This window comes from Hemitrygon akajei, unplaced genomic scaffold (genome assembly GCF_048418815.1).
Source record: "Hemitrygon akajei unplaced genomic scaffold, sHemAka1.3 Scf000062, whole genome shotgun sequence".
Lineage (NCBI taxonomy): Eukaryota > Metazoa > Chordata > Chondrichthyes > Myliobatiformes > Dasyatidae > Hemitrygon > Hemitrygon akajei.
In genome coordinates, this window is record NW_027331948.1 from 4,780,719 (window position 1) to 4,799,627 (window position 18,909).

Consider the following 18,909-nt stretch of genomic DNA (forward strand, 5'->3'; position numbering starts at 1 on the left):
GCGAGAAGGGAAAATTGTGAGGTCTACACGGAAATCCAGACATAACCTACTTGGAACCTCGAGGGAAGGTTAACGCAGAGTTGATGTTCCTGTTTGTGTTTCCTTCATTTACTTACCCTAGTCCACTCTCCTTTTGCTGCCAGACATGTTCCGGTGAGAGTTTATTAGTCATGAACTGCGGCCATCTATATTTACACGGCTCATTCGGACTACTGTATCTCGAATGAGTGACGGAGAGTTTATCACCGAATAGTCTTGAGAGCCGCAGCTCAGGCAGTTATCTCTGAGTGGAAGGAGCAAACCGGTCATTTGGTCCGGTTCAACATCCGAGTCAGGTGTTGTCTCTAATTCTCCAGAATAGTGAACGTATACAGCGGGGTTCGACTCTTATTTGGTGGGGGTTGGGGCAATTGGGAGGAGAGTCCATGGGTTAAAAGAGCTCTGAAATGTTCGTTAACATATTAATTATTGACAAATGGATTTTAAACAACACGAATTCGTTAACTTCAATCACAGACATTCTGTTGTTTCTATCTACCAAGTCCGTGCTGAAGAACCTTTCACAATAATAGTGATATCGGAAATGTCGGAAGGGAATCTCTCCGATCTCTCTCTCGTCTTCTCCCCCCCCCCCTCTCTCTCTCTCTCTCTCTCTCTCTCTCTCTCACACACACACACACACACACACACACACACACACACACACACACACACACACACACACACACACACACACACACACACACAAACACACAATAACTGACCACTCAAAAGACAGAATGACTGTGATATTTTAGTGTTCATAACGTCACAGTTGAGAATTCCGCTGTTCGAATTATTTAATTAAATCCCAAATAAATATATATTAAGACTTCAGATGAGGTTGTTCGATGCAAAATAAAATACTGGAAACTCGCAGAGTCTGATAACACTTGTCAAACGTGGACACCGGGATTGCAGACGCGGACAACTTTATGTTTATATCTTCGTGATTTCTGTGTGTCATTTTTTTCTGTAAAGGAACTATTTAGATGCAATATTAAGCAAGCTTCTTTCACGGTTGAAGTTGAGCGCGGAATGTCGAGCTGTTTGGATTTGTCTTCAGCAGAGAAGCTGCTCGCCGCTTCTGAGGAATGTCTGCACGTCGGAATCGGCCCTGCCGACAGGCAGCAGCTTGCACACAGATAGTGTTCTGTGAGTCTCAGAGAACAGCGAAACTACCCCCTCCCTCATATCTACTGAATATCCCACGCTGCCGTTTGGAATTAATAAACGCTTGAAAATATATCCACACGGAAATAAAGCATTCTTGGTGAATTAATGTGATAACAGGATAACTGTTCAGCATCAGATATTTACAGTATTTCGGGCATTTATTTCCAATCAATCTATGGTATGTGTTTCGGATCAGTGATTAAGATGTAATTCACTCTTTTGAAACCCACTTCTGGTGGTGGAGGCGTTTGTGTTTCCATAGTTTCCTTCCCGCACGATTGAAATTTTCCACAATTTATGTCAAGATTAAAAAATGATCTCTAACCAGTGGTTACGGTTTTAAAGCACCGGTGCAACCAGCTGTTGATCCAACATGTGTTCTGTCTCCACAACCTGTTATTGCCCAGGAATGCAAGTTGTTTTCTCTTTCTGACAGGGTTCATTGTGGGCTTTTCGAACTGATCTCCTAATTGTCGTGTAGAAACACATACTTTGATGTTTTCAGTAACGAACAGAGGGAGGCTGAGGTGTGACTAGTTACAGAAAGCGGCAGGCGGCATTGCAGAGCAAGAGCCATGAATCCATGAAGGTCGATTGGCTGAGTGGCCAAGTTTGCGCAGTGTGTTCAGCCGAAAGCCTCTGACTTCAGAGTTACTAACCCAATTTAATGACTACAGACCAAAGCATTTGTAAATAACCTGTTGATGAAACAAAACAATATATTGATTAACTATTTGATTAAAAATTACCCAAATATTGATATTGGTAATAGGCAACAATGCACCCTGCACCCCCGCTAGTCACTGATCTCCAGTCAGAGGGTCAATCCATCTTATACAACTTGCTGGTTTATCCCGCGAATAAGATATCGATGGCAATTTGCCACCTCATCCAAAATGCCAAGCCTCTGAACTTTTCTCACTGACCGGTCATGTGAGAATCCGATAAACGCCTTGCTAATTTTATCTAAATTATCATGGATGTTTTTATAAAAATTTCTATAAATTAACTGTTCTTACTCCCAATGCAGGAAGTGTCACGTTTTTCCAGCCTCGTACGTGAACAACACAAATCTTGCACATTCCCGACTCCCGTGCTTAGAATGTGTTTACAGAATAAACGATTATTCTACTGCACTTCCATTGGCATGAATGTCTACTGCATTTCCACTGGCATGAGAATTATTATGATTTGGCTCTGCTCTCCGCACACTCACCCGTCAGGCCCTGTTTCTGTGTTCTCCCAATTTAGATCTTCCCAGCATTTCTGTCATCGGTTGTTCACACAATCAATATCCTACTGAAGATTTTATTCTTCTTCTTCGAGTCAGCTCGATGATTTGATGTTTAGAACGATTTCAGAAGGCATTTGATAAGGTGTCTTACATGAGGATGCTAAAGAAGACAAAATCCCATGGAAGGATACTGGCATGGAGCATGGATAGCTGAATGGCTGACAGGCAGAAGGCATCGAGTGGAAATAAAAGGGAGCTTTTCTTGTTGGCTATCGGTGACTAGTGGTGTTCCTCAGGGGTCAGTACTTTTCACATTGTTTGTCAATAATTTAGATAATGGAATTTATTGTTTTGTGACAAAATTTCCTGATGTTACGAAAATAGGTGGAGGGGTGGGTAGTGCTGAGGAAGCAATGCGATTGCAGCAGGACTTAGACAAATTGGAAGAATGGGCAAAAAGGTGGCAGATGGAATACAATATTGGGAAGTGTAGGATAATGCATTTTGACAAAAGGAACAATAGTGCAGACAATTATCTAAATGAGGAGAAGGTTCATACATTAGAGGTGCAGAGAATCCTTGTATGACACTCCCAAAAGGTTACTTTACAGATAGAGTCTGTGGTACAGAAGGCAAATGCAATGATGGCATTTATTTCAAGGGAAATGGAATAGAAAAACAAGGAGATAATGCTGAGACTTCAATAAGACACAAGTCAGGCCACACTGGGAGTATTGTCAACAGTTCTGGGCCCCATATCTCATTAACAATGTTTTGTCATTGGAGAGACTCCATAGAATTTAAGAGCCGGGATGTTATATCGCAATTTTGCATATCATTGGTTATGTCACACTTAGGTTATTGTTCGCTGTTCTGGTTGCCACGGTACAGGACGAAAACTGTGTGTTGAAAATCCAAAGCTGCTGATTTGGATCCAACACCGGATTAGCAGAGAGAGGATGATGGATTTTTTGACTGTGACTAGTGTGCCGGAGGGACTAGGTTCAGTCCCGTTGTTATTTATAATCTATAACAGTGATTGGTTGTCAATGTAGACAGCTGGATCAGAAAAAAATATCCGGGCGGCTTCAAAAATGGGGGCGTCCTATACAGCCAGATAGGTTATTGCTTGGGCAACGCGTTCAGAAATGCCTGATTGAATTGAACACAGGCAAATGTGAGGATGTATGCTTTTGGAGAAAAGCATACAGCAGAGAAAGTCTCAGATTATCGGACAATGTACGAGCGACTGACTGAAACAGCAGTGGAAGAGAGACGAGTGGAACCTCGGCTATTATTGATGATTTCATATTGATGTCAGAAGTGACCCGCTGGTTAAGGAGAAATATAAACCCATCTTTTATCATCACATTGGGTCGTGTTTATATTTCGAGGCACGGGCACCATTTTATTTTCGTACATCTAAATGAAATTCGGCGATACTTATATGCCTGTGTTTATACATTCTTTTATTTAGCCATTCGCACGAAAATAAATCCAGACATCGTTCAGTGGATCAGGATAAGAACCTTAATGGCGAAAATAGATGCAGCTTGTGTTCCCTAGGTTCAGATAATGGAACCCATCGGGGAACATAAGAAAGGAGATCCATCATTATTTACAGCTTTCAGAACTGCCATGTGCTTTTTTTTCCTCTGATATCTCATGCCAGGAATAAAATAATGAATATAACTGTTAAAATACCCTGTGCATACGTAAACCTACGTTTAACATACATAACTCTTGAATATAAAATGTGCTGAATGCTGCAAATAAATGTGCAGGCGTTTTTTTTTTACTTTCATTTGGACTGTGTGATAAAAACAAGGGATAATTATTGTACTTCACTGATCAGATTAATTACTGTCAAAATGAGATGCAGTTAACCCGTTATATTTCGGCAGTTTCGGAACTACGGGATATTTTCAATTATAAATGTATGCAAAATAACATGAGGAGCTTCTGTTTCCAAAAAAAATATTTGAAATAATATCTGCATTTTGCTAGAATGAGACAAAACATTGCAAGGAACAGAATAAAGAGGTCTTTATACAAACTTAGATGGGCAGTAATTTGAAACACAGCCGATTGAATGTGCACGAATGTTCCATTCCGCGCACACACGGTCATGTGTCTCAGCTACAAGAGAGACAATACCTAGAATTGGATTGGACTACAGCAGACACATTGACTGTAATGCTGAAACTTCAGAATGATTACACACCTGTTCTATAGTTCGTAGAGACACTTCCGTTCTATAAGCAGAGTTGTCTTTACTAAAATTTCACTGACCTCGTTGATGTTTCCACTACTTCCCTTAAACTATCACTGAGCTAAATGATATCACCGCTACACAGTAGAATAGCACCATTACTAATCCTACTGACTATCGTTAACCATATGGATACTTTTCTTGCTTCTACAGCTTCAACCGATCAAAGTGATGACTTCCCGGCTAGCTTCGCCATTCATTGAAATATATTCCTAAGATATCCATATTTTGAAATTCCCATGTATGAACAAAATTCAGCTGTGGACATTCATACATGTTCCCCAGTTTTCAGTAGTCTGGCTGGGCGTCGAAGAGGGTTGGCATGGTGGCAGTAGGTGCGGTTGGAAGTCCGGACAGTCCACCGTGCCCTCTTCCGGCAGTTGGAGCAGCAGAGCTTTGACCACCGGGTCTTCCACCGTAGATACCTTCGCAGGGAATGCCGGGATTGGTAACCATGAAGATAGCAAAAGGTCACATACCCGTTGCAGAGGAGCTGTGTACACCGTGAGCTAGCCCGGGTCAGAGGAAGTACAACTTCAATGTTGGTTAGTCGGCAAAACAGCGCACAAACTTGTTCATGTGCTGATTTGTTCTTAATGACCCACCGTTGGTTTGCAGATTATAACCAAACGAGAAACTACATGCGGCGAGGGGCATCTCGTTCATGGAGGTTTGGAAAACAGCTAAATTGTTGGGAAGTCGGAAGGTCATCTCCCGGCATTTGTAGTTACCACTGGCGTTACACCCGCTTCCACTCATCATCTGGCAGATGCAGACCCATTGTACACACTCCGTAGAACCGGTCTAATGAAGGGAGGACCGTTCTGAGGTGTTTTACACCCGCTCCGGTGCCCGCTGCGGAGAGGTATGGGCAAATAAAGCTGTGATGCAGATCCATTGTACACACTCCGTAGAACCGGTCTAATGAAGGGAGGACCATTCTGAGTGTTATGGGCGAATAAAGCTGTGCAGTAGCGCGTTGACTGAGCAGTCCATCGCGCAGCGTATTGTCAGGGAGGATACAAGGTGCTGGATTTCTATTTACTGAAGGCATTGGCTAAGTCCTGGTTTTCCTCTGGGAATTGGCTGAGCTCCAGGGTTTAATTCGTCTCTAAGGTTTTAACAGATGAACTCAGCTGAGATTGTGGGCCGGTGGTCTGGCAAGTCGGTCAACAACTCAGCAGTGAGGCTGATCACCAGGTGACGGGAGAGACGGGGGTGGAGAGCCAAGAGTAACTCCATATCGGAGGGCTGTTGCGTGAGCCTATCAGATACAAAAGGATGGATTCGCGATAATCTTTGATGCTCATGTGCACAGGTCGTATGTGTGCCCTGACCGAACCATACTCTCAGGGAAATCTGGCAAATGCCTTGATGTTGAAGCGTGTGAGAGAGGCTCAGTATGGAGCACAAGTTGCACCACTGGAGTCCACACAGACAAGCTGCCGCTGCGTTGGAATTCACCAGAGCTGCTCAGGACTAGTCGTCGCGGTCTACCGTTCAACGAGGGCAGATCGGTGGGCTTGCTCGATACATGTGGAGACCTTCCAGAGGGTAAGTTATTCTCAATAGTTAGCTGGCATGCAAATTGGCTGAATTGATATATAATTGGCTTCAAAGTACAGGGGAGAAGGTGATGGAAGAATTTTTTTTCGGACTAAAGGGACTGACTAATGATATGCCTCAGGTATTTATACTTGGTTTATTGTTTTCTGTCTTCTGAATCGGTGGTCGGAAAACAAAATACAAGACATGGTTCGTTCGACACTTTTACAGGTATGGCTGTTACCAGTACAGTTTGTATAGTGGACAGGTTATATAGTGTTACCGAATTCCACTGAAATTATGATCGTCTCTGTAAGTGGGCCGAGGAGTGTGGAATGCGGCTCAATTCCGATGAGGTGGAGATGCAGTTGGGAGAGTCAATCAATAAGGAGTATCCACTATAAACGGTTTGTTCCTGGCGATTGCAGTAGAACAGAGGAAGTAAAAGTCTATAGTTCCCTAAAAGCGGCGGTGCAACATCAGGTAAGTCTGTACTTGGACTGGTGTGTTCAATAATACCCGGCCAGCCATAGAATAAAATGGCATTACGCTGAATGCACTGCAGGAGTGATTTAATAACATGTTACTAGGGGATCAATAATTCCAGTGTGAGAGAAGTTGGACAGCAAGAATATTATTGTTTGAAGCGGAGCTGAATTAACGGTCAACATATGGATCTGTCTAAGTCTGATAACGAGGAGTATCGACAGGATGAATACACTCGGTTTTTTTCCCTAAATTTATATAACATTCAATAAAAATGGCATTCATAGGGAATGAACAGTCAGGAAAGGTGTAGACATGTACAATAACATTATTTAAAAGCAGTTGAAGAGATGCATTCTTTGGGAAGCTTTGGAAAGTAACGCACCGGACGGTGACAGTAAGCGGCTGTAAGGGCAACTGGATTGGCAGTAATGTGAATTAAATGAGGAGAGAGGGTCAAACTGAAATAAATCTTGTTTCTCCATCGACAGACTATTTGTATTTTCATCCACTTACCGATTCTATAGGCACAGGATATTCAAACGGTTTACATATGTCCCGTCAACATAACGCCTTCCGGGTGAGCTGCCATTCTCTGCAGCAGCTGCACACATGGGAAGGACTTTGCAGAGAGCGGGCACAGGAAACGGAACAGACTAGCCCAAATGCAGCATTACTGCGCACACTACCAGCTATACTGTTAACACATGCAAAATGTAGAACCATAAGACAGACATGACGCCCCCCACTGAATTTATTTCAGGAAAGCAGAGGAGAGGAATTTTCCGGCCAGCAGCAAGCTCGGTAGTCAGATGTCTGTAACCGTGTCAGATGTAGATGTGATATAATACAATTCCCAGTATTGATAAATATGAAGCAGCACGTGGCTCTGCAACAACTTCATTGTGCTGTCCGTCAACTGGTTCACATTTAGTCACAACAGACACTTTCATTGAAAATCCACAAGTTTCATGCTACAACATGGAACTGCTCACATTTGCTAACTTGTTACTGCCAATCGATGGTTTCGTTGTTTCACCCAACTCAGAGAACCGCTCACCTACAAACACAGACAAACAATTGGTAAAACCTCGGCGAACTGTGTTAACAGAATAATCATAAATACAGTGTAGCTGCTACAGGACCAAAAGCACGGATCCCCGAACATCCCATGATTGATCAGAAACATCTGGAGGAACGCTGCCCAATCCACTGAATTCCACAGACGTCAGCCGAATCGCTAGATTCCTGCAGCAGTTTGTTTCCGATACAGATCCCACAATTCACATTCCCGCTGTTTCCATTCCATTCATGAAATGCAGAGCACCTGGACTGAACAGGTGACAGTGGATAGCAGCGAGAGAAACAATCACAACATTGGAACTAAATTTCAATTCCCATCAAGGGCAGCTGACACCGGGGCTTACAAGGAATTATAAAGCCTGAAATAAAAGGATAGTAAACTTTTTGTATCCGATAAATGACTGGATACTCCATTTCAGTGAGAATCTGTGACTTCTGTGCCTCCTGAATTCACAGCTCCGTCAGACACTCTAAGCCGATGCGTTCGAAACGGCCCTGAGTGATACAGAGGATAAGTCTCCAGAGACGTGATTATACGCCTGGCAAAGCTACAGTTAGTTGAAAAAGCGCTTTAGTTCGACACCATTGCCTCCGATGTACATATTGGGCCGATTGAAGACAAATGCATCAAAATTCTTGGGCATTACCCCAGCAGTAAATCATCTGATTCAAACAATGCCGGAGCTCTAATGACAGCGAATGAGCTTTATCACGGAGCAGTCATATTTACAGATTCCAGATTTTTGTTGACGAATTATTCATCTCTAAACCGAAATCACCGACACCAACTTTTTTACCTGCAGTTTCTCATTTTGAATTCTCCTTCAGGCCTTCAACCCATTGCTGTCCACACACAAACATGCACACACGTACACGAGCACTAACACACAGGCAGACGAAGATGGACAAATCAACACACAGGCCCAAGTTGATACGCTAAATTACTGCAGCGGTTTGATTTCGATGCAGATCCCGGAATCCACATCCCCGGTGTTTCCATTCCATTCCTGAAGCGCGGAACACCGGGACTGGATAGGAGACAGTGGAAAGCAGCAACAGAAACTATCGCAACATTGAATTTCACATAAATACCCAGAAAGGGCAGCTGACACTGTGGCTTAACAGAGAATTCCAAAGACTGAAACAAAAGGATAGTAAACTTCCTGTATTAGCAATATGACCGGATACGCCATTACAGTGAGAATATATGAATTTTGTTACTCCTGAGCTCACAGATCCAGCAGACACTCTCAGCTGATGCAATCAATCGTCCTTGATTTATACGATAGTTCGGTCTCCAGAGGTGTGGTTGCACCTCTGAATAATTTTCCTGGTTACAGTTACTTGACCAAGCACTTTAGTTGAACACTATTGGCTCCGATGTAAATATTGTGCCGATTAAAGGCAAATGCATCAAAAGTCCTGGGCATAATTATACTAATTGTATAATTATATATCTTGTGCATAATTATACTAATTGTACTAATTATACATCTGTAAACGGTGTTCACCAACACCGACAGAACGATCCCACATATCTGCCCCGCAGTTTCCCATTTTAACAGTCCTTCTGTGCTTCAACTCCCTCCTGGCCCCACACACACACACACACACACACACACACACACACACACACACACACACACACACACACACACACACACACACACACACACACACACACACACACACACACAAAACTCTGCAGATACTGGAAATCAAAGCTACACACAGATTGTGCTGGAAAATCTCTACTGAGATCCTCCAGTATTTTCAGCATTTCAAATCTGCCAGAGGTCACATTAAAATAGAGAAGTCTGCGATGGAATTGGCAGACCGGAAAATAAGAAAAACAGTACTATAAATTGTAATATGAATACCTGTAGAATGGCTGGAAATGAATGACAACCATCAGACACACTGACAGATAAGTGACTATCGATATGAGATTCGTGTGTGTGTGTGTGTGTGTTTGTGTGTGTGTGTGTGTGTGTGTGTGTGTGTGTGTGTGTGTGTGTGTGTGTGTGTGTGTGTGTGTGTGTGTGCGCGCGCGCGCGTGCGCGCACCGGCCGTCTGACTTTTACCTCTCCCTGATCGACCCAGTTTTCTTCTCCTACCCACAGAGAAAGACTTCATTCAAATCCGATTTCCTCTCCTGTCAAGGGACAAGGTTGAGAGCAGCCGCTCCTCTCTCACACAAAAGTTGTGTCACAGAGCAGAGAGTGACCGGCAGCTAATCAGTTCCATATCCCCATACAGCAGAGTCATTCAGCCCCACACTAAGCCCAAGATGCAGACTCTCATTTTCAATACACTGAAACACAGATAGTCAATCGTTCATTGTTTTCTGTACACAGTGTGCTACAGGCAGACACACAGACTCAAACCCCACATCCCCACCCACGGGGCTGGATGAACAGCAACAACAGCGTTGGCAGAGTAATGGTAGGTTCAGTAAAGGACAAACAGATGGAAAATTGGGAACATGAATGTGGTGTGGGTGACATTTAAGAAATTTCCTGATAAGCACATGCGATTGCGGGTAATACACTTTTGTGGACTCAAAAGTAATCAGCTGGTTAAAGGCAGAGAGACGGAATTAATGGGCCCTTTTCGATGTCAGAAGGCGTGACCAGTGGGGTTACAGAAGGACTGGACCGAGTCCCCAGCAGTTTTCCCTACTGGGAAAAGCATTCTCCGCTGGCCAGACATTCCTTGCGCTCCCAGTCTCCAAGTGTCCGTGGGCTTCTCCGCTTCGGCGATGTTTGGGCTCTCGTTGCTGAAGGGTTATCGTCCAGGTGTATTTGGAGTTCCTGGCTCTTATAGTGTTTCTCATCATGTCGATCTCCATCCCATTGACTCCCGGTCACCTGAGCTATTTAGATCAGCTTCTCACTGGTCATTGTACAGGGCTAAAGCCAACACTGTGTCATGACTCTGCCCGCCCCTGCCTTTCCAATTTATGATTGCTTTAACTCTGACTGGTCTAAACCAGCTAAGTGGGGACAACAGAGAGAGTCTAACGAGATTACAGGTTGCCTCTTTTGTAGGTCTGGCAGTTTACATAGTAAGCAGTTATTCCTGTGAGAACGGTCTCAGATTTAGCAGGTCATTAACTTAAATTCCTTGTGAACACACGCAGTTGCTTTGATTAAATAAGTACTTGACTGGGAATGGTTTGGGGATTAGCAGGTCATTATACGAAGCTTCTTTCGTCCACGTTAAATTGCCCAATTTGCATTATCCCAGAACAAGAATCAGTTCAGAGACAACCAAATCTTTGGAAAACAAAGACAACCTGTTTGTTTGATTCCTCCGTCCTTGATTACACTGTAGTTTCTTCTGGCGAACATCTGCCTCCTCTTCATCCAAAGACATTTAACTTGGAATCACTATCCCCCATTCATTCGGTTGGATGCCCAGAGGACACCTACGGAACCCCAGTAGGTGTGGAACGGTTACATTCTGTATGAAATATTACTGTTTACGAAATAAATTCACCGAATTTATACTGACCGCATTCTCTGTATTTCCTGAAAGAATTATCCGCTTTTATTTTCCATTAGTTCTGCCTTCCATCTTCTCGTTTGATATGCATTGAACAATCATTTATGAGGGTACATAAAATAGCATTACAACAGCGTGTGTTACTATTCTTATCCACGAAAATGTTTGAGCATCTGTCCGACAATTCCTAAATGTACTCCAAAAGCCTGGGCAGCTGAACACTTCATTTGCCTTACCAGAAAGCAAATGTGTATTAATTAGTTTAGTGTGTTCCGTCCAGTGACGGATTATTTCCCTGTCCGCCTCCACAAAACGTGTCCAGTCTGCAGTCAAGTGAGGGATTGGTGGCCACATATTCCCACAGGTATTCATCTGTATCAGTGTGGAAGTTCTCCTTCATTACATTGTATAAAACAAATTTCAATCCTCTGTTTCTCTTTTGTTAATTCGTATCACCCGGGTCCGTTGAGAGGATTTATTTTGGGTTTACTGAGTGTTTTCCAAACAATGTTATCACTGTTTACACAAATGTCCGCCATACTATTCTTGGAACAAACTGACTCTGGCCCAATCATGGTTAATGACATCACAACAAAATACAACATTCTCATCATATTGAATGAAACCAGTAAAATACAAGGGTGATATCTGTTCTTATTTTCAGTGAAAATCTTAAATTATTTCTATTCTTATTTCTAGACCATCGAATAAGGCCTCTCTTTAGACTCAAGGCATCCATTTCTACTCACCCAATTCTGTTTCGGAAAAGTGGGAGCAGGCTCTCGGATATTTTCCTTTCCCTTTGATTTTTTTTTGACGAACGGCCCTGCTCTCAGAGTGAGGGAACTGACTATTACCCCATTGATAGGACCTGCCTCAATCTTCTTGGAACACTTTTTCCATCCTCAACTCACCCAAATCAGTGCTATCTTGTACATCTGGCACTGATGGTAATAACATACCTGTTTCTCCACCAGAAATTTTAGCTCGTTGATATGGTACCACCCACGGTTTGTACTTTGTCCACTGATGAACATGTTTGCTATAATTTACTAGACCCCGCAAAAGCTTCGATTTAAAAAAAGAGAAGGTTGCTGTATTCTAATCATCACGCTTTTTCCTGAAGAATTTAGAATCCAGACTGACCTGTGACTCAAAGTAGGCTCTGTTGTCTCATCTCCCCCTTTAGGTGGATTACCACATAATTGGCCTCTTTCACAGACTCTCCCATTTTTGTACCCACTTTCCTGACAAAATCCCATCGATTTCCTGTCTGACAAATTTAATTCTAAAACATTTCATGTCCCTTTCAGTCATAAGTTTCTAAGGCGAGTAACCTGTTGAATAGGCTAATGTATTCCATATTATCATCAAGGCAAAAGGCAAAGCTACAAGCCACGCTGTCCCATGATGTTCCACCACGTTTGCAATCATAGTTTTTCAGTGTTTGATTCATCCTTCCATACTTTCTCTTGACTGTGGTTAACAGTGTTTATGAAATCTCAGTTAGATCCCTAAAAGAGCCATGACATCCTCCATTATGTGAGCTGTGAAATATGTGACTGAATCCGTTTCGTAGCTTCGGCCTAGTCCCCAGCAAGTGGAATTGATACTCCGGGATAGTCACCAGCAAGTGGAATTGATACTCCGGGATAGTCCCCAGCAAGTGGAATTGATACTCCGGGATAGTCCCCAGCAAGTGGAATTGATACTCCGGGATAGACCCCAGCAAGTGGAATTGATACTCCGGGATAGACCCCAGCAAGTGGAATTGATACTCCGGGATAGACCCCAGCAAGTGGAATTCCTTTACAAAATGTATTTTTGCAGAGGCCTTTGCTGTGTTTGTAGTAACTGGGAAACCAGGGAAACCAGGGAAACTTAGTCAAAGTATCTATCAGTACCAGCGTATATCTGTAGCCTCCTTGAGTGGGCGGTAAGGGACTAACATATCATATCTGCAAAGTAGTCCGAAGCCCTTCAAACGGTCTGATGTGTGGAAGGGCTCCTTTATTTGTAGTTCTGTAGGACCACATTAAGCACAAATCAGATATTTATCAACAAATTGTCCACAGCATCCTTCATCTTAGGCCACCAGCCCATTTCTTTGATCATTGCTCACCTCCTCCGTTTTATCCACATTTCACCCATTGTGCGTATTCTATCCTCATATTCTCCGACTGAGATCCATGAATTGTGTATGGATTCATGCATTTGCACCTTCCAAACCATACAATTAACGGGGTCAAAACAAAGGAGGCTTTGGCCATATAATCACACAGCATCATATGTTTCCGCTCTCTGAGTTATTTCAGCAACACTACTGAATGCTTCAAAGGCATTTCTCTTATTCTCACTTTCAATGGTACACTCTTATGGCCCAGTTGCGAATCTATTGTGAATCCACGTTAGATAAATTTATATTGCATCTTGCACTTTGTGTTTTTTTTTCATGAATGGTGTTGACTGTATTGCAGTGTCATTAAAAAGGTAACAAGGCGGCCTGAAAACTTTCCACTAACTGGAGGTCTTCCGGTTTCATCACACATTTGTTCACACACGCATGTTGGTGAGGGCTGATACCGTTATTGAGCCTCAGCGTACAATTCCCTGGATGATGTTGCGTCCACCATGTTACTATGTGTTATAGGTCTTTCTGGCCCCTTCAAGGGTGAACCGCCTTGCTCTGATCTTTCATGTCACAAGATTGGGCATTCTCTCTTAATATGCCCCCCTTGACTAAAGCCAGACTCCTCATATTGCGGCAATTTTCACAACAGTTATTTCTCAAGGTATACACTCCAATTACACGAATCCAAGTCCTTTGGAATTGCAGCGTTTCCAGAATCCATCACGCTGAATTGGAAACTACTAGCGACCCAGCTCTGGATCGCTCTGTACCTCACCCATGTGGTCCGACTCGAGTCCCTCACTGAACAAAGAGATTATATCCTCGAGCCCACAAAGTCTAAATCACACATTGTAATAATGACCGGTAAGGTACATTTACATTAAGGTAAATTTCTATTTACCGACAAATAACTTTGATTGTCTCAACCTCGGTTCAAAAACTGTCTACCTGTGAGCAACCTACAAGAATCCTTGACTCTCTGAACAGACACTGATGAGAAAAGCATTACCCGATCTGACCATGGAATTAACTCCACCTGCATGTCTTTTCTAAATAACCATTAATTCCCCTACTGGGGCAGCCGGTTCTGCTTCACTGGACAGAGAATACCCCAAATTCGCCACTCTCTGGGAAAAGCAGTTCCTCCTCCTCACCGTCCACAATCTAAATCGTGAGGCTATATCCCCAGGTTCTAGTCTCATTTACCAGTGGAAACAACTTCACTGTCTCTATCTTATCTATCGGTTTCATTGGTTTATATGTTTGTCGGGCTTCTACTTCCAGACCACAGGCTTCAAAGATAGAAATAGAGCTGTTTCCGAAAAAGTCTCTGTTGGACACTATCATCCTTAGCTCTGCTCTCCGATATCACACTAAAGGAATACACTTTCAATCCACCGCTGAGACATTACAGACGGTAGTTACCGATTGGAGGTGCGAGGGACAAAGTTCCCAGTACAGTTCAAATCTGTTACTTTACCGGTGGTAATGGCGATTATTGAGCTTGATATAATGCAACAAATCGTTCACTTAGTCTCAGTCCTATCTTTGGTCAGTGATTAGAGGTGAGAGCAAGTTTAAGACGTTAGAGATTTGTTCACGTGCTGACATCATGATTTCTATATACCGAATTTTAACTTGTGGACGGTACATAAATACAAGTGTCCCTTTGGTATAGACTCGAAAGTATTTCTTAAATATTGTATGATTCTAATCATGGATTATTTGTTATCTGTTAGTATGTCATACTCTGCGATAGTCTGAAGTGTGAACGCATTGAGAATGTGAATTATTGCACAGGGAATGGCCATTTGTGAGTTCAGTTCAAACAGAAACAAAGGTAATGCGTGCGAGAATCAACGGAAGTCTAGTCTTGTGATTGCCAGGATTGTACTTAAATTATATTTCAATTAATCCTTTCTTTCACAATAGAATCTAACTGCCTACTAATGTCTGCTTCATTGGTTGAAACAAATTTCCAGGAACATGTGAATATCAGGAACAGCTTCTTTTTTCGACATGTATAAAGTCTTAGTGCGGGGGCCCGCAATCACACGCATCTGGTTTCCCTTTGTTCTTTTGAATATTTGACAAGGAGTTTCACTCGAGGATATAGAACTGTTACCGACAACAGTGTTGAAGGAAGAAACGCCAAGCTTAGATTTTTGTTTTGCCTTACCTGCGTGTTTAGATCGTGTTCTGTTGTTTGTTTGCTTTGCTTTAATTTCAGAGTAAGACACGGATTCCACACTGCCTAGTGAAATCAAGGTTAAAGTGATCGATATACTAGTAATAATAATCTATTTTAGTTAGGGTAAACCCGCTGTTCAAAGATAAATTTACATTAAGACAAATTGGTATGTATTTGATTTGGGAATTTGAAATTCGCATTCTGGGAGGCTGGTTTGTTTCGGGAGCACAAATGGATGCTGCTGAATAATTTGAAATGCTGGTTCTGAGTTGCACGGTTCTATTGGAAAATATTGTTTTCATGCAATCATAGCATCTGCCCTCTAAAGAATAAACAGGATTTTGGTTTGGAGAACGTGGAATTTCAGTCTGGATTCAGTATTTTTGCTTTCATCACGAGCCCCAACTCAGTAAGTTATCAAATTGCTGCCGGAAGGTCTCGTTAATGTCGTTCTCTCAGAACACTGTAATAGCAGAGTCTAGATGTAATAGTAGAGTGGACTAAAGATTATACCTTCCTTGCGGAACATCTCCATCCACTGCCAAACCGGTCTTCCCACGGTTAGCCAGTTCTGAATCTATGCAGCCAGGATTCATTAGATCCCAGGCCACCTGACGTTCTGAATGCGTGCAGCACAGAGAACACAGTCAAACATCCTAACAATTAATATACCTCAGATCGACTGTTCTGACTTCATCTGCCTACTTTTCACTTTTTCATAGAATTCATTCTGGCTCATAAGGGGCGACCTGCCCTCAGAAAACAATGCTGACACTCCCCAACCAGGATACGCTTCTCCAGATGCTCATAAATTCTGTCTCTTAGAACCTTTCCAATAGCTTGCCCACTATTGACCGAAGACTCATTGTCCTGTAATTCTCAGGACTACATTATATTTCTTGAATAAAGAAATAACATGTGTCATTCTCTGTGACCAGTGTTGGCGGAAATGTCATGTCCAAAAGCCCAGCAAAACATTCGCTCGCTTTCTCTAATCACCTGGATTCCATCACTTGGGAAAAAAGTTTTCCCAATTTGCAGCTCGTAATTCTAAGCGTTTGCATTCCCAGTACAACTGCCCTTTTTCGCTGTATCCACATTCATCAATGTTGCTCTCACTGGGAGATATCGAAGTAAAGTATCATTAAGGACCTTCAATGTCTCCTTGCACTCCAAACACACGCTTGCTCTTTTGTCGCTGATCTCTCCCACTCTCATCCCTCTGTTTTCCTCCTACCTTAATGCGGCTCTACGAGGCCTTCTTGTGTCCCTTTCTAACTCTTCTAAGTCCATTGTTAAATCCCTCCTGACTTTGCGACATTGTGACTTTCTATAGCCCTGCCTGATCCTTTCTTCCAAAACCTTTAGTATATTTATTTCTTCTTCTGGATGAGGTGTTTCATATCTTTTATCAACCAGGGTTGCGTTACACGGTCATCCGTTCGCCTCCTCAATGGAAGTAGCCGATACTGAATACAGTCTAGTGCTCCATTAACAATCTCCACATTTTTGTTGTGCATTTGAGGGGCACATCACTTCCCAAATTCTCCTACCAAGATACTACCTAATAGCATCCATTAAGTGCAATCCATGCTATCTGATCCTGTCCCAGTGTGAGGTATTAGTAAATGTGGAATAGCTGTGCTCTATTGTTCTGAAATACTGACCCGCGGAGAGATCTGTTAACTGACCCATTTCACTTTCCAGTACTCGTTCTAGGATGGATTGTTCGCTCGACCGCCTGCCCATTTATTGTGCCAGGACTCCTTCCTGGACACAACTGAGAGACTCTGTCACGTCTGAACCATTTTAACCAGAGGAAGTTCCTGTGAAGCTGCCTGTGACAACAGCCGTGTTAATATGGTAGCTGAGCAAAATTTGTCTCCCGATCTGTCACTGTCTCTGTGCACTGTTTTCGTTTTGTGATGGGAGCTCTGTACAGAATACTCTCAAACGAGTTTGTTCACTTCCTATTTCTGAGTTGCACTCACAGTCTATTAACTTACAATCCCATCACAGTGTCCTCCCTTTCTGCAGCTACGATACTATCGCACTCTCTCTGTATTTAAAACGTTTTCCCTTTATTCTCTTTTACCCGACTATGAGCGTTTTGAAACATCGCACCCCGAAGAGTCCGGAAGTCATTCCTCCCCTTGTTTTTGAATTGACTTAATTTCCTACATCCTTCACATACATGAGAAATAAAACCCTTCAGGTTATGTCTCCATCTAAATGTGTAATGTGCACTCACAGTAATTTATAATAATTTATAATAAATAGAACAGTCAATGTAACACAGAAAAAACATTCAGATCAGCGTGAGTTAATCAGTTTGGTAGCCTGGTTGATGAAGCTGTCCTGGAGCCTGCTGGTCTTGCCTTTTATTCTGCGGTACCGTTTCGCGGATGATTGTGAAGTCTCTGAGATTGTTTGGAAATCATTCATTTCAGGATGACCAGGCACATGATTGTTTGATTACTTCTACTGAAGTAATCTAGAACTCCGCTGAATAACAATTATTACGCAATTATCTACACAGATGGCCATTTAACGTAAACACATACTTCATTCCATACCTCAGCTCTTGTCTAAATTTCTTCTGTGTTAGTGTATAGATACAAGTATTAGTGCACATACTAAGAGCTTCCAACATGACCCCAATTTGCTGTAGTATATATACCGGGGAACTCAAATATTTGTCCTGATAAAAGTAATTTTCCAATTGCCATTTTAGAGAATGAGCGACATAGGGAATCCAAAGTAATATGAAATTAGTAGAAATTGCAAACAATAACATCACCGATTTTCTGCGGTTTTCTACCTCCGTATCTTTCAGATTATCGCTGCTCTTCCGAAGCCCTCTGCGGACTCTGTTTGCCGCAATTATATGTCTCACTGTTAACCCATTGAAAACAAGAATTAAGCCGATTGGTAGCAAAGGTGTAACAACGCTATCCAGCAATTCGTATCCTTTCCACACAGGTAAAGTAGCGTATTCTTGTGAGAAGGCGCAACGCCACGGCATGTTGTCAATAATGTCGTAAGGTTCAACGGCAAAGTAAATGGGAACACTTTTCCCGCAGCTCACTATAACCACGGTCACCAGAACCACCGTTGCTGTTCTCTCAGTGCAGTATCTCTCCCCGAGCTTCCGACAACATATTGCGATGAAACGATCGAAGGTAAAACTGACCGTAAACCAAACAGAACAGTCTCTCGTGATAACAAATAATTCAAGTATCAGA